We start from the raw sequence: 13,706 nt of genomic DNA, 5'->3' as shown, positions 1-13,706 counted from the left end.
CTGGACAACTGATAGCCTGTTTCAAATGTTATTTATCATTCTCAGCAGAAACACTGACGTGCCTTTTGAAAGGGGATACTGTACCTTTAACCTTGAATCTGAATGCATTCTTAATTTGGGATGCAAGCTGAGGTTCAAAAACGGATAGCCTTTGGGTGGTGGTTGGGGGGAGGGGTGTGGCTGGATTTATTTATGAGACGTGTGGAAAATTTTGACATCACAGGCTAGAGCCATTATTCACTTGTTACATGACACAAGATTGGCTCTTTTAATGCAGCAACATCACATAAAAAAAATTTGATTTTATCCTCTGACAGCAGGCTGGTCCTCTGCTGCTCACTACCCACCTACCCCCACAAAATGTAATCTTTTGAGGTTAAAGGCCACAGGAAAGTGATTTAAGTAGGCTACGGCTTCTATAAGCAGGCTACGGCTTTCATCAGATCCCGGAAAACCGGGTTTGGACCGAGCTCCCTCATTAACAACAAGCTGCAGAAGGATGGGTACCGAGGGCTAGCTGGGAAGGAGGCTTTTCTGTAATGGGGTTCCCCAGCCCACCCCAAGCCCCTTTCAGCCCTTCACCAGCACAGCTGCTTCCTGATGGCTGGGTAAGCCGCTCATCAATTTTAAGAACCATCCACTTCTTAGGCATATTAGCCCAGCCCTTTCTCCAATTATGCAGAAACGTCTGAGGCATAATAAGAATCAGACCTGGAGGGTATAAGACACCCAATACTTTCAGGATGTGTCATCTTTATTCAAAGCATCTTGCCCCCACAACTGCATCTTATGACCAGAAGACAATCCTGGGAAGCACAGGGACCCCCACTTTGCAAAGGAGGGAACTGAAACTCTGCAAAAGTGACCTGTCTGAAGTCATACATGTACAAGTGGCTGATATATGACCGGAACCTGGACCTTCTGACCCAAAAGCTTCTCATCTTTCCTCTTCAGCCAATTTTTCTATACCTTTTCTGCATCCAACAGACACTTGTGAAGGTCCAGGGATACATCAGGTACTTTTATTTCATTTGAACAGAGTTTACAGATTACACAGAAATTTCTGTCATCATGGATCCCGCATCCAAACCTTGTCTTCAGTGTCAGAATAATGTCACAAGGTCCAAAACTTTTGAGTTCGGTTCTGAGGCTAAGGGAAAGAGGTTGCCTCATGTCTTCCTCACAAAAAAGAACTCAGTCTCTAAAACTCCTGCCTTCTGAAGGTATTATGAACACACCCAGGACTGAGTGGCTACATTTTTCTTGACAACAAAAGTGTGAGTCTGCTAAAGAGCAAGCTCAATGCATGGAAGTACTGGCTGGAGTGAAGGCATACCCAGAGCTGAATCCTCTGGGCATCAGGGCCTGCTGGTGAAGCGATAGTAGGAGTGGGGAGAGGCTGCCTGCAGGGAGGAGGCTGCGAGAAAGGGCAAATACCTTGAATATCTGGCTTAGATATGATACATCACAAAAACTCTACCCGGAGTCCAAAGACTATCCCCACAACTCTGCTGTATCTGGAAATATCACTGCTTGAGTAAAGCAGATTCCTTGTCTTCATTTAGCAAACTCGTCCACTAAGGTAGCCAAGGCAGGCTGTTCAACAGTTTATATGGTCACATTCAGGGCTACGATCTGACACAGTCTCAAGTAAGTTGCAAGCCAGAGTCAATCTTCACTGGTTTTTGATGAGCCTGGAATCAAAGCCTTGGTTGGTGAGAGGTGAAAACAAATGGAGAGGGCTTCTGTGTTATGAAACCCTCGACCACACCCACCAAGAGTGACAACATGTGAGGGGTCCTGTAAGATCTTACAGAGGAGAGAGCCCTGCCATTTCTGCTGAGCTTCCAGAATGCCCCATTCCCCGCTTTGACACTGATGATTAATCCCTTAACTAGCACAGAACTGCATCTGGAACTTCATTCCTTGACAACAAATGTTAGTAAGTGTGAGTTCTAAGATTCTTCTGAGTATGACTGAAATGCAATTCTGCCTGGAGACGGGGATCAGTAGATGACCCCTACTGCTTCCCATTAGGCTTTGCCGTGTAAACCGCTGATGCTGATACAAGCAGTGTCCTATGAAATTGCCAGTATTTGAATGGTTTTGATCTACAAAATAGGCAAATTCATAGATTTCAACCTAATATACTTCTGAGTTTGATAAATAGACAAGCTTAATATACAGCACAACTTAGAGCATTATTTCCGGTAGAAAGACTTGTTATATGACGCCATGAGCACACTATGTAGCAGGTGTCTAATTTTCTTTTACTTCTAAAACACAAAGCATTGATTTTTATTACCCATGCTCAAAAAAAAAAAAAAAAAAAAGATTAACAAAAAATACAAAATATTATCAAAACTATTAAACCTTCTGCATAATAGTTGCCAATTTAGCAATGAAGATAAAGTCTAAATGACAAGCTGAAAGACTTGGAGAATCGAGTCAATAAAACTCTAGCTGTCCTGACAAAATGAAGAAAAAAGGTTGCTGGTAGCAAAGAAGTTAACCAATCTCCTCATATACTCACTGTTCCTTCTTATAGCCCATCATCCAAGGAAAACAGCCCAGGCAGTGGAAAATTACTGTTTTCCAATAAGAGAGACCAACTGCAGCAATGTTGCTTTTATTTCGGAAGGAGCACACATCACACAAGAAGAGAAATGCTACTGGGATCTAGAAGTCACCCAACACCACTGAAAAGAGGTAAGGACCTGACACAGCTATAGAATATAGAAATGGAAAGCTTTCGAATGTCTTGCAAGGCTGTGGCCACCTCTACAGATCCTAGTAGTTGGAGTGCATGACAGAGCATCAGCAGCTCAAGGTCAGCTAGAGGTTATGGTACCTTGGCTGATAAGTTCCGTAATAGTCGAGATAAAGCATACTTGGAAAAGTGGGGACACTTACATAAGGAAATGATGGAAGGGACCAAAACCTGGCTCACAGCCTATTCATGAAATCCTGTGGGAAAAACCATTTTAACCCTGTCTTGCTGGAGCTTAAACATGGTTTGATCCTGTGTGATTAAGACTTTCCAGGTTGAAGAAATGTTACTCGGAAAAAAAGAAACCCACTTAACAACATCCATGCAGGTAGGTTGTAGCAGCCAATGGAAGGGAAGAAACAGTTCAAATTTTAAAGAACCAGGTCACATGTTTGATGTGGTCTCACGACCTGCTCCTACAAGGTTGTGGCCTTCACTGAACAATGAATGTATCTGGATCTCCAGAAATGACAAAAGGGACCCAGGAGCCCACCTGGGGCTGCTGGTGGAATGTGTAGTGTTGTTGAAAACAATGAAGTTAATTATTCAAGACTGTAAGTCCCAGGGAGGCCAGTGGCAAACATAAATCAGAGATGGCTGATATTTTCCAGTCTGAGTCTGTGTGACAATGAAACACGGAAACTAACCAGGGCGGAAGGCTGGCTGGGAACAGACCTCCACCAACCGTGATAGTGGGGAAAGAGTTCTGGCACAGTCAGGGAACCTGTGCTCTATTTCTGGCTCTGTGTGACCCTCAGTTTCATCCAAAAACTGGGATGACAGGAATTATTGTGAAGATAAAATACACTAATGTATAGGCAACAAAGGCTGAAAACTTGAAAACTTTCAGTAACTATCAGGTATTAGCATCAGTGTTAGCACTGTAATGTTGAGGCCGATCACACATTCAAGACTGGGTTCTCCCACTTGTCACTATGGTTAGGAAAAAAGAAAAAAAGTCTGGTTTGGCTGGCATCAGAATTCCTTGTACAGAGAGAATGATTGTTTTAAGGAAAATATCCTTGATAAGGTGCTTGAGGGGAAACTGAGACCTTGAGGGCAAGAGTCAGAAGGAAACAAAGGAGGTAGTTATACTGAAAGGCACACAAAACTGATGGAATCTGGGCTGGGGCAGGGGAGTGGGTGAGAAGAGAAGAAAGGAAGAAAAAGACAAAAGAGTCTTGCCAAAAAGATAGGAAATGGAAATCCAAGCTAAAAAAGGGGACCAGATGGTGATATGTAAATGCTCCTGTCCTACCAAAATGTCAGTAGTCGTTCTACGAAGTCCACACACACTTAAATAAACCCACACACACAAACACAAACACATACCTCTTATGAGTGGTTTGTCTGAAGGAAATTTAGGAAGATGCCTGAGTTACTCGGCCATATCATACAACACAGACAGCAGAAGGGCATCAAGACAACTTCCAAGGTGAACTGATACAACACAAGCAGGAACGAGGAAGCAAGAGGTAACCACCAGGATGCTTCAGCCCCTTGGAAATCTGCAGAAGTATCGTAAAGGGCATTATGTTTACATGGGACATATTTACAGAGGGTGGGAGTTTAGCCATCTTACCTCGAGATGTTTGGACACAAAAACCCTACCTGATGTCTGAGTTACAAATGGTCTGCTAATATTAAATCATTAGAAACATACTTCTAGAATGCAACAAACTCTCCCTATGCCCAATGCCCTGCAAATGAAGCTCCTCCAAGTCACAACTGTCTTCAAAGCTTCCCCCAAAACTGAAGTGTCTATTTAAAATTAAGAGGAGAGTGTAGAAGCAAGCCAGCGTCTACACCTGTGATGAACACTGTAGTACTCCAGAGACACAAACCAGGTAAGGCAGGAAGACTCCTCTTCCTTACAGGACTCTCGAATCCACACCCACTACTCAAGCAACTTTGAGAGACATATATTCTCTCTGACCCTCAATCTCTTTATCTAGAGATGGCACTGACCAACAGCCCTTTTAAGAGTGGATATAATGATTAAATGAGAAACATCTATAAAACTGTTTTTGATAATGGTAAGATACTATGCAAATGTAAATGATGTACATCTTTTTTAAAAGCAGATAGATGAATTTCTAAGTAGGTCTGCACTGTGAGAGCAAGCATCAAGCATTCAGGATGAGGTCATAAAGCATCTAGATACAGAACTCAAATTGTAGGAGGTTTCTTTGGGGCAGGCAGTGTTCTCACTTGTAAAGGTGATAAGAGGGGAAAGATGCTCATTTTGCTTGAGATATCAGTACCCAGGCATCTTTTTACACTTGTTGCTTCTGTGGATCTTTTTAGGAGACCTAGGACTCCACACAGAACTTCCCAGGGGAAGAAAATAGCCTCTTCCCTTCCTTCCAGGAAGAAAAGGGACAGAAAAAAGCAACTCAGTTTTGGCTACAGTTCTGTCTTGACATCTCCAGAAACAAAGAAGATAAACACCAAAGGTCCTCTCCTGTCTCCAGGTTTTGAAACTGCTTCCAGCTAAGGTGTGAAGATTGTGGGAAAGGAAAAGAATTTTATCCTCTATATTAAAAGAATCCAAAGACCCAATATTGATTTTTGTTCATCATTACCAAACATGCACAATAGTAACAATAACAATAACTATGTGTAGAAATCATCAGTGGGAAGATTATTACAGTCACATAAGTCAAATGAATGTGCTTATTAGGGGCTGTGATTGTGGTGTAAGAGAATTCTTTGTTGGGTCATAAATTATTGCTGTAATTTGTGATCTCTTTTCCCCCTTCTTCCTCTTTCACCTTGTTCTGAAGCCCATCCATGAATTCTATTCATGCCAGATAAAATCAAAATAATGAAACATCAGGGTTCCTCCGGGACATCAGCCCCTGGTGCTTGCTCAGCTGGCCTCACATCTCATGTGGCCATGACTGCATCAGCCTCTGAGCCGCCCACCTCCAGCTGCCCCCGGGTACCAGATCAGGAATCAGGCAGCTTCTGAGCCGAAGTCTGTACTACATCCACAGCCAAAGGAAAACAAGTGTCCACGCCCCCTTGGGAGAGCAGGCCAAAGGGAAGGGACACTTCACTTTCTGAAGATGATTTCTGACACACGGACTCCATAAAAGGCCTATCAGCTGGTGTGTCTAGTTCTTCGGCCACTTGCCAGCCCCGGCAGTTATAAACCCAGGGCTGCTCCCTTCAGAGCGCAATAACTACAGTCTCCTAATAATGAACAAAACCAACATCAGTGACACTGCCTGGAAATGAATGTTACCACTTAGATTCTAATAAAAGAGAAGTTGGAACAAGCTGTACTAGGTGCCTTTTATTTGTACTTATATTCAATTATACGGCATATGTTTTTAGTGAAATTGTTAAAAAGGGATTTGTTTATTTTCAGTGGGCTACATCTGTTATCCCCACTGGTAATAACGAAATTTTAGTCATTTGCTCAGGCCCCTACCTCTGGTTTATTGAGCCCCAGCACAGGGAATGACATACATATTTTCTGAACGAATTAACAAGACAACACTACCCTCCTTAGCTGGGAGGCAGGTTAAGGGGGTATATGTGAATGTGGCAACAGATTCTGTTTCTCCATAAATACTGGGCTTCAATCTTTACACTGCTCACTGAAAAAATTATTCCTGAAACTACTGCATCAACCATAGGGGTATAAGACAGAAGACAAAGGACTAGACCAGGAAATCAGGGCATATGGATTCAAGTTTTGGCATATCACTTCATTTCTTTGTATTTCCATTTCCACAGAGTAAAATGAGTGGAGAGGTTCAAGTTCTTGCTCTAAACTGTGACTCTGAATTACCTTCAGGTTCCAGAAGTGGTCAGCGCCCCAATAATATGATGACATATGTGCTGATGGGTCCATCCGACCCTGTTTTCATTTACCAAAATCTACATATAAATCCCATTACTATGGTGTCTGTGGTTGTCATAAATCACAAGGACTGTCAGTGTACATCAATATGCTGTGAGCCTCGAATGTGCTCATTTCACTTCTCTCTGCCTCAGTTTTCTTGCCTCAACTTTCCGGTAGCTCTGATGGTCCAGTCTTCTCTGGCAGCCTAGTCACAAGGACAGGGGAAATGTGTGTGAAAATCTAGACACTCATATCTACCCTTATCATTAGCGAAACAGTTCACCTGAGAGCCTGCCTCCTTCTAAAGCCATCCCTCTTTATGAAGGACAGAACACTAGTCCTGTCAAAGGGAACAAATTGCTCAGTTACCAAAGAGCCATACTGACGTCCTCAAAGCCTAGGTCTGTAGAAACTACATCCCAACAACATGACAGATGCAAAATAAACAGCAGATTTTAATTAAACTGATTCTGTATAAAATCCAGTTCCCAGGATGGAATAACAAGAGGTATTAGAGGCTTCTTGTGACTCTTTCAGAGTAGGGGCCAGAGAGAGACCCAGGAAAGGCAATGGGAGAGAAGTCCGGCAGGGAGGGGTACGCTAGCGTGCCTCAGGGCAGACTGGGTATTTGGGTATGGAGAAGTCCCAGCGTGAGAAATCACCCTGGGATATTGTCCTGGTTGCTGTTTAGTCACCAAGTCGTGTCTGACTCTGTGACTGCCCAGACTGAAGCCCACTGTGTTTCTCTGTCCACGGGATTTCCCAGGCAAGAATACTGGAGTGGGTTGCCATTTCCTTCTCCAGGGGATCTTCCTAACCCAGGGATCAAATCTCCTACAGTGGCAGGTAGATTCTTTACTACTGAGCCACCAGGGAAGCCCTTGGGATATTAGGAAACGCCAAATTATTTTTTAATGACCACTACTTTCAATAACCTCATTTTGAGGTTCAGAGCATCCCAAATGTTTTCTAGTAGAAGTATGCTCGGCATTGCTGATAGAACACAATGTTTGCGGCCAGCAGGTAAAAACCTACTGTAAATCAGGGAGAAGAGTGAGAAGGGAAAGGCTGATGCAGATGGTATCTTGGTCTTAAGTGTGTAGCAGCAACAGACCCTGACACGTTACATTGTAGCCACAAGAACCACAAACAGGGCCTTGCTCTCTGCCCCAAAGACCCTGACCCATCAGGCTCACTTTTTTGATGAGCACCTCATCCAAAAAGTTGATGAGGAATGATTTCTAAGCAAGATAAAAAAAAGAGAAAGAAATCATAAAAATAAGCAGCTTTATTAATCTGTAAGATTAATACATGTTGTATTCTTATATGTAGCCAAAGCATTATCATTTCTAACACACAAAAGAGCTTCTATTACAGTCAAGAAGAAAAAGAAAACATAGTAGAAAAATAAGCAAAGGGATGTGAACGAGAACTTAGAGAATGGGAAATGCAGATTGTCCACTGAATGCATAAAAGATACCCAACCCCACGGATGGTCAGGTAAATGCAATTAAAGCAACAATGAACTATCTCTGTTAAATACTATTACTGTTGACAAAACTTAAAAATACTGAGGACATCCAGTGCTGGGGACAATATTAGGGACAAAAGTACTCCCATGTATTTCTGAAGGAAATATGAATTGCTACATTTTGGAAGGTAATCAAGCCATGCCTATTAAAGACTAAAAATTCGTTTACTCTTTGACATAATAATCACATTTATCAGAATCCACTGAACAGAAATAAAATCGCCAATATATAAGAATATGTATTAGGATGTTTATTGAGGCATTGAATATTATAGAAAAAAATCCTGATTCACCTAAAAGTCTATGATTAAGGAAATGAGTGACTGCATTCTATTATACCTAGTCTATAGGAAATTATAAACTTACTAGAAAGAATAAAACCTAGAAAAATGTTTATTATACATTAGTCAGTTTTAAGAAGTACACTGCAGGGCAATCTGTATGATATAACGTTATTTTCATAAAATAAGAGTAAAGTCTGGGTATGTGTACAAAGATAATGATACAGAGAGATATCCATCACATTTGCCGTTGTTTAGTCACTCAGTCGTGTCTGACTCTTTGCGACCCCATGGACTGTAGCCTGCAGGCTCCTCTTTCCATGGGATATCCCAGGCAAGAATACTGGAGTCTGTTGCCATTTCCTTCTCCAGGGGACCTTCCCAACCCAGGGATTAAACCCAAGTCTCCTGCACCGACAGGTGGGTTCTTTACCACCAAGCCACCAGGGAAGCCCATCCAACAAATTACTGAAAGATTAATTACAAGGGGTGGTAGGAATGAAGAGGAAGAGTGGATCATTGAACAGTTTTCCTTTACACATATTTATATACTTCTGCTTTATTTGACTTGCTACAATAAGGATATAATAAAAACCACAGTAATTTAATAGAAATGCTAAAACAATAGCAAAAAGCTACATCAAGTTCTAGCAGTTTTTCCAGTAAGGATCTATGGATTTTAAGCCAACTAAGGACAGTCCTATGGTCCCACATGGCACTTCTCACATAGTTGATACTCAGTAAATACTGAATGAATGAATATTTGACATTCAAAAAGATTTATTGAATGTGGTTGGAAGAAGGTATAATTTCATGATCCAAGGAAAGCTTCATCTTCACCCCTCCCATCTCCATCCTTTAAAAAACAACAGCTTAGTATCTGGAAAATTATTTGATATAATTTACAACCCTCAGAGGCCCATTAGAAGCTTCTAGCATCACAGCAAATATGAGCCTCTTATTGAAAAATATGTGGGTCTTGTACAATGCCTGGGCCCACCTGGGAGAAATGCCACTGCTTCTATTTCATTTGAGGGGAAAGAAAGTGAATTCTTCACCTTTCTGTCATACTGTAACATCACTGAAAAGCTATTTTGAGCCTTTCTCCAAACTCTATGAAATCCTGTAATGCCAAAACACTAAAGACACGCACACACACACATTTATTTGTGGCTTCAATTCTTAAGCAAGGGAGTATACTTAATGTCAGCATATTATCTGCTGCTTCTCTGACACTGTATTTGAGAAAACATCCTGGCCATAACTCTATCACTGCACCTGCAAATCTTTTTCATAAATATCTGTTTATATATCTGTATCTATTTATATCTATCTCATCAAGACTGCTGTATCCTAGAAGGCAAGGACTATGATGTCTTCATCTTTGCACACTGTGGACACTCGACCGGTACGCACTAAATGGATGGATGAGCGAAAATCACTCATTGTTCACTCATTTATACAACAAATTAACTGAGTTCCTATTATGTACTGGGCACTGCTCCAGCAGTGGGACACAGCAAAGGACTAAATAGCCAAAGTCCCTGCCTTCATTAAGCTTACATTCTAGTTGGGGAGCAGACAACAAGCTGATACATTTGTAACACAATGCCTAGCAGCATGTGAAAAATAGTATAGCAGAGTAAGGCGATAGAGGGTGACAGAAGAACTTCTTTAGCTTGGGTGGTCGGAGAGGGCCTCTCTTAGAAGGTGACATTTGATGAGATGGTGACATTTAAAAGAAATGAGGAAGTATATCAGCCAGGTATACATATGGGATAGAACACTTCAGGCAGAGGGAACAGAAAATGCAAAGGCCCTGAGACAGGAACATGATCAGAACGTTTGAGGGGCATCGAGGAAGCTCGTGTGACAATAGCACAGTAAGAAAAAAAGAAACCAGAGTCAGAGGCGGGGCTGGACCCTAAAGGGTTCTGAGATCACGGGTTTAGTTCAGCTGGGTACGTGGAGGGCAACGTGGGGAAAACCAGGCTGGCCCTCATGTTCTAGGAGTACACAGGTTTTTATAAGAAGGGCAAGCTCGGGGAGGGGTCAGGTAGTTTTCAACCTATATCACCTATATACACTAGTGGATGGACGGGAGCATAGACATAAAAGAGCCACGTGGTGACATACTGCAGTGAGGTTCCAAGGCCTCACCTGACACTTTGAGCACAGTGACCTTTGTTTCCTCATGCTTCTTCCCTTATCATCATCATCTTGACCATCTTCATGCAAAATCTTACATCCTTTAAAAAATGGTGAAAGGTGCCACTCTTCAAAAATGAAACCAAGGGGAAACTGCTCCCAATCCGCCTCCCCAAACCCCCCCAAACCCCCTCCAGCTTCTGCACTGCCCTGACCTTGTGTTCAGGTTTTATTGTTTTCTGGCCTAGAGGGAATCCATCATCTAGTCAGCAGGTTTGAGCCTTGCCCGAATGAATGGTAGTGTTCCACCCCAATTCCATCCACCATGTGGTAGGGCAAGGAGGATGAGAGAATGGCAATGAGGGGATTCACCCTGAGCAAAATAGCTGTGATGGAAAGCAGAATGTGAAAAAATGTAATGGCTACAAAGAAAAACTGTGACTTGCGAGAAGAAAGTAGTGGGCACCTCCAGGTGAGGCAGCAGGGACTTCTGGCATTTGAGATGTGGGAACTGATATTATCACAAAAGTCATGTCAGAAGCTGAGTTATGTGCATAAGTAACGTTCATTATTATACAAATCTTTCTCAAACAAGACGCAGTCCATCTGACACTGACATCCTTTGACTGGTTTCTCCCTTTCTCCCTCCTTTCCCTCTTTCTTTCCTTTCTTTCTTTTATCAGTGCAAGAACATTCAGATCCACTGATATCCAAATTTAGGAAAAATCGAGATACGTATTTGGGGAATATTTATAACCGTCAAGCTAACTGAACCAATATAACTTAAATGCTGCTAAAATTATCCATTTTCTTAAGTAAGATACTTCATCCACCCACTCAAGATTCTAGCATCTCATTTCCTTTTCAATGTACCTTTCAAGTGGGCATCATGCAAGGCATCCTGCTAGATTACATGTAGAATTTTTTTTAATTTAATTGTTCCAACAATTCCTATGAACCTGGTACTATGATTGTCACTATTTTACATTCAAGGACGGTAACTTGCTCCAAACCACACACTTAGCAATGGAAAATCCAGGATTCAAAGCCAGGTTCTAAAGGCCCACACGTGGGAACTCACACTCATTCACCCTCTCAATATTAACCTTTCGGTCAGGAGCAGAGAAGGGGCAGGAAGGGATGTGCATGTTGAAAACAGTCCAGTTTACTTATGGAGAATACTCCATGATGGGAACTTTGGAAGAAGAAGGGGAAAATGGTGAAAACCATACCCTTGGATTGTGACTATACTGTCATTACCAGAATGAAGCAACTCCTTTGGGAGAATAATCATGAAATTAATGCTATAAGGAAACCTGTTGAATTTCATTCATCCCATATTGGTAGTGAACATAATGGTAGATGGTTAAGATTCCTGTTTTACTGTTGTCATTGCCATTATTATTATAGAATAGTTTTAAATAATAGAAAGAAGAAAAGTTGAACATGCTAAGAAAGCAGTCTATATAAATTTCTGTAAGACTTCTTGTATCTTATGCTCCAGATAGATAAAAGAAGGATGAATGAATAGAAAGTGAGAAAGAGACAGATACACAGCCTCAAGCATCTAGGGATTTACAACTTGTGAGCATTCAATAAATGTCAGTTGAATGAGACTGAACTGAATAAACTTGAAGGTGGTATACCTGGATGGCAGAAACCTGGGTAAGAGATTTAAGAGCTTGAAGCAGATACCCCTGGTGTGTGACGCACAGCCATCTGAACTATTAGTTTAAAGAGGAACAAAAGGAGCATCCAGAAAGTCAGAGAAACATTTTAGAAGAGAAGGAAGAATTTAGAGCTAGAAATGAGCAGATAGTGTTCAGAGTATACAAACTACAAGGGCAGTAACCCAGCAGTCTACGTAGCCTTAGAGAAGACCATGCTGGAAAACTGTTTCCAAAGAAGACATACAAGTGGCCAACAGACACAGGAAAGGTACTCTTCACTATTAATCATAGGGAAATGCAAATCAAACTACAATAAGACATCACATCACTTCAGTTAGAATGGCTATCACCAAAAGGATGAGAGGCAACAAGCATCAGTGAGGCTGTGGAGAAAAGGGAACTTTTGTGCCCTGTGGGTGACAATGTAAATTGATGGAACTACTATAGGAAATAATATGGAGGTTCCTCAAAAAGTTAAAAACAGAACTACCATATGATCTAGCATCCCACTTTTGGGATCCAAAAAAATAAAATCTGGATCTCAAAGAGATATCTGCACTCCCGTATTCATTGTAATATTATTCACAGTAGCCAAGTTATAGAAATAACCTAATCATCCGTCAATGAATGAATGCATAAAGAAGATGTGGTATATACATAATAGAATACTGCTGCTGCTGCTGAATACTACTCAGCCATAAAAAAGAAAGAAATACTGCCATTTGCAAAAACACAGATGGATGTCAAGGGCATTATGCTAAGTGAAATAAGTCAGACAAAGACAAATATCACAGGATCTCACTTATATGTAGAATCTAAAGAAACAAAAATAAACCCATTGATACAGAGTACAGCCTGATTGTTGCCAGAGTCAGGCGATCAAGAGGAAGTAGACAAAGTGGGTGGTTTAAAAATCTTAAAAAAAAAAAAAAAAAACCTACTGGAAAAGGAAGCCAGCCCTGAGGACCTACATCTACAAGCTAAAAAATCATAGCAGGGACTTCCCTGGTAGTTCAGTGGCTAACATCCTACATGCCAAACTGAGAATTTGCATGCCACAACTAAAGATCCCTCATGCTGCAGCTATGACCTGGTGCAGTCAAATAAATAAATAATTTTTTTTTAAAGTCATAGCAAACTACAATTTTGAAAAGCAGAATTTATAGCACTCGATTAGTGTTAGGTAGATTCTACTACATAAGGTTTTTTTTTTTTTTTTTTTAGCTTGGGTTTATTTTTTTCTTGTTTGTTATTGTTTTTATAATGTATTTGTAGTAAGCAATAAGTGTGATGTTTCCTAAAGAGCAAGGGGTTGATGAAAACATGGGAGGAGGAAACCACTTGGCAGATTCTTGCTCTCCTCAGCTGTCAGAACAGAGGTGACCCCGCCACCATCCTAAGGCGCAGGTAGAGTTCCCAGGAGGAATTAAAAGGCCTTTTTAAGGCTGTT

This window comes from Cervus elaphus, chromosome 4, assembly GCF_910594005.1.
Source record: "Cervus elaphus chromosome 4, mCerEla1.1, whole genome shotgun sequence".
NCBI classification, from domain to species: domain Eukaryota; kingdom Metazoa; phylum Chordata; class Mammalia; order Artiodactyla; family Cervidae; genus Cervus; species Cervus elaphus.
This window is presented reverse-complemented; position numbering follows the sequence as displayed.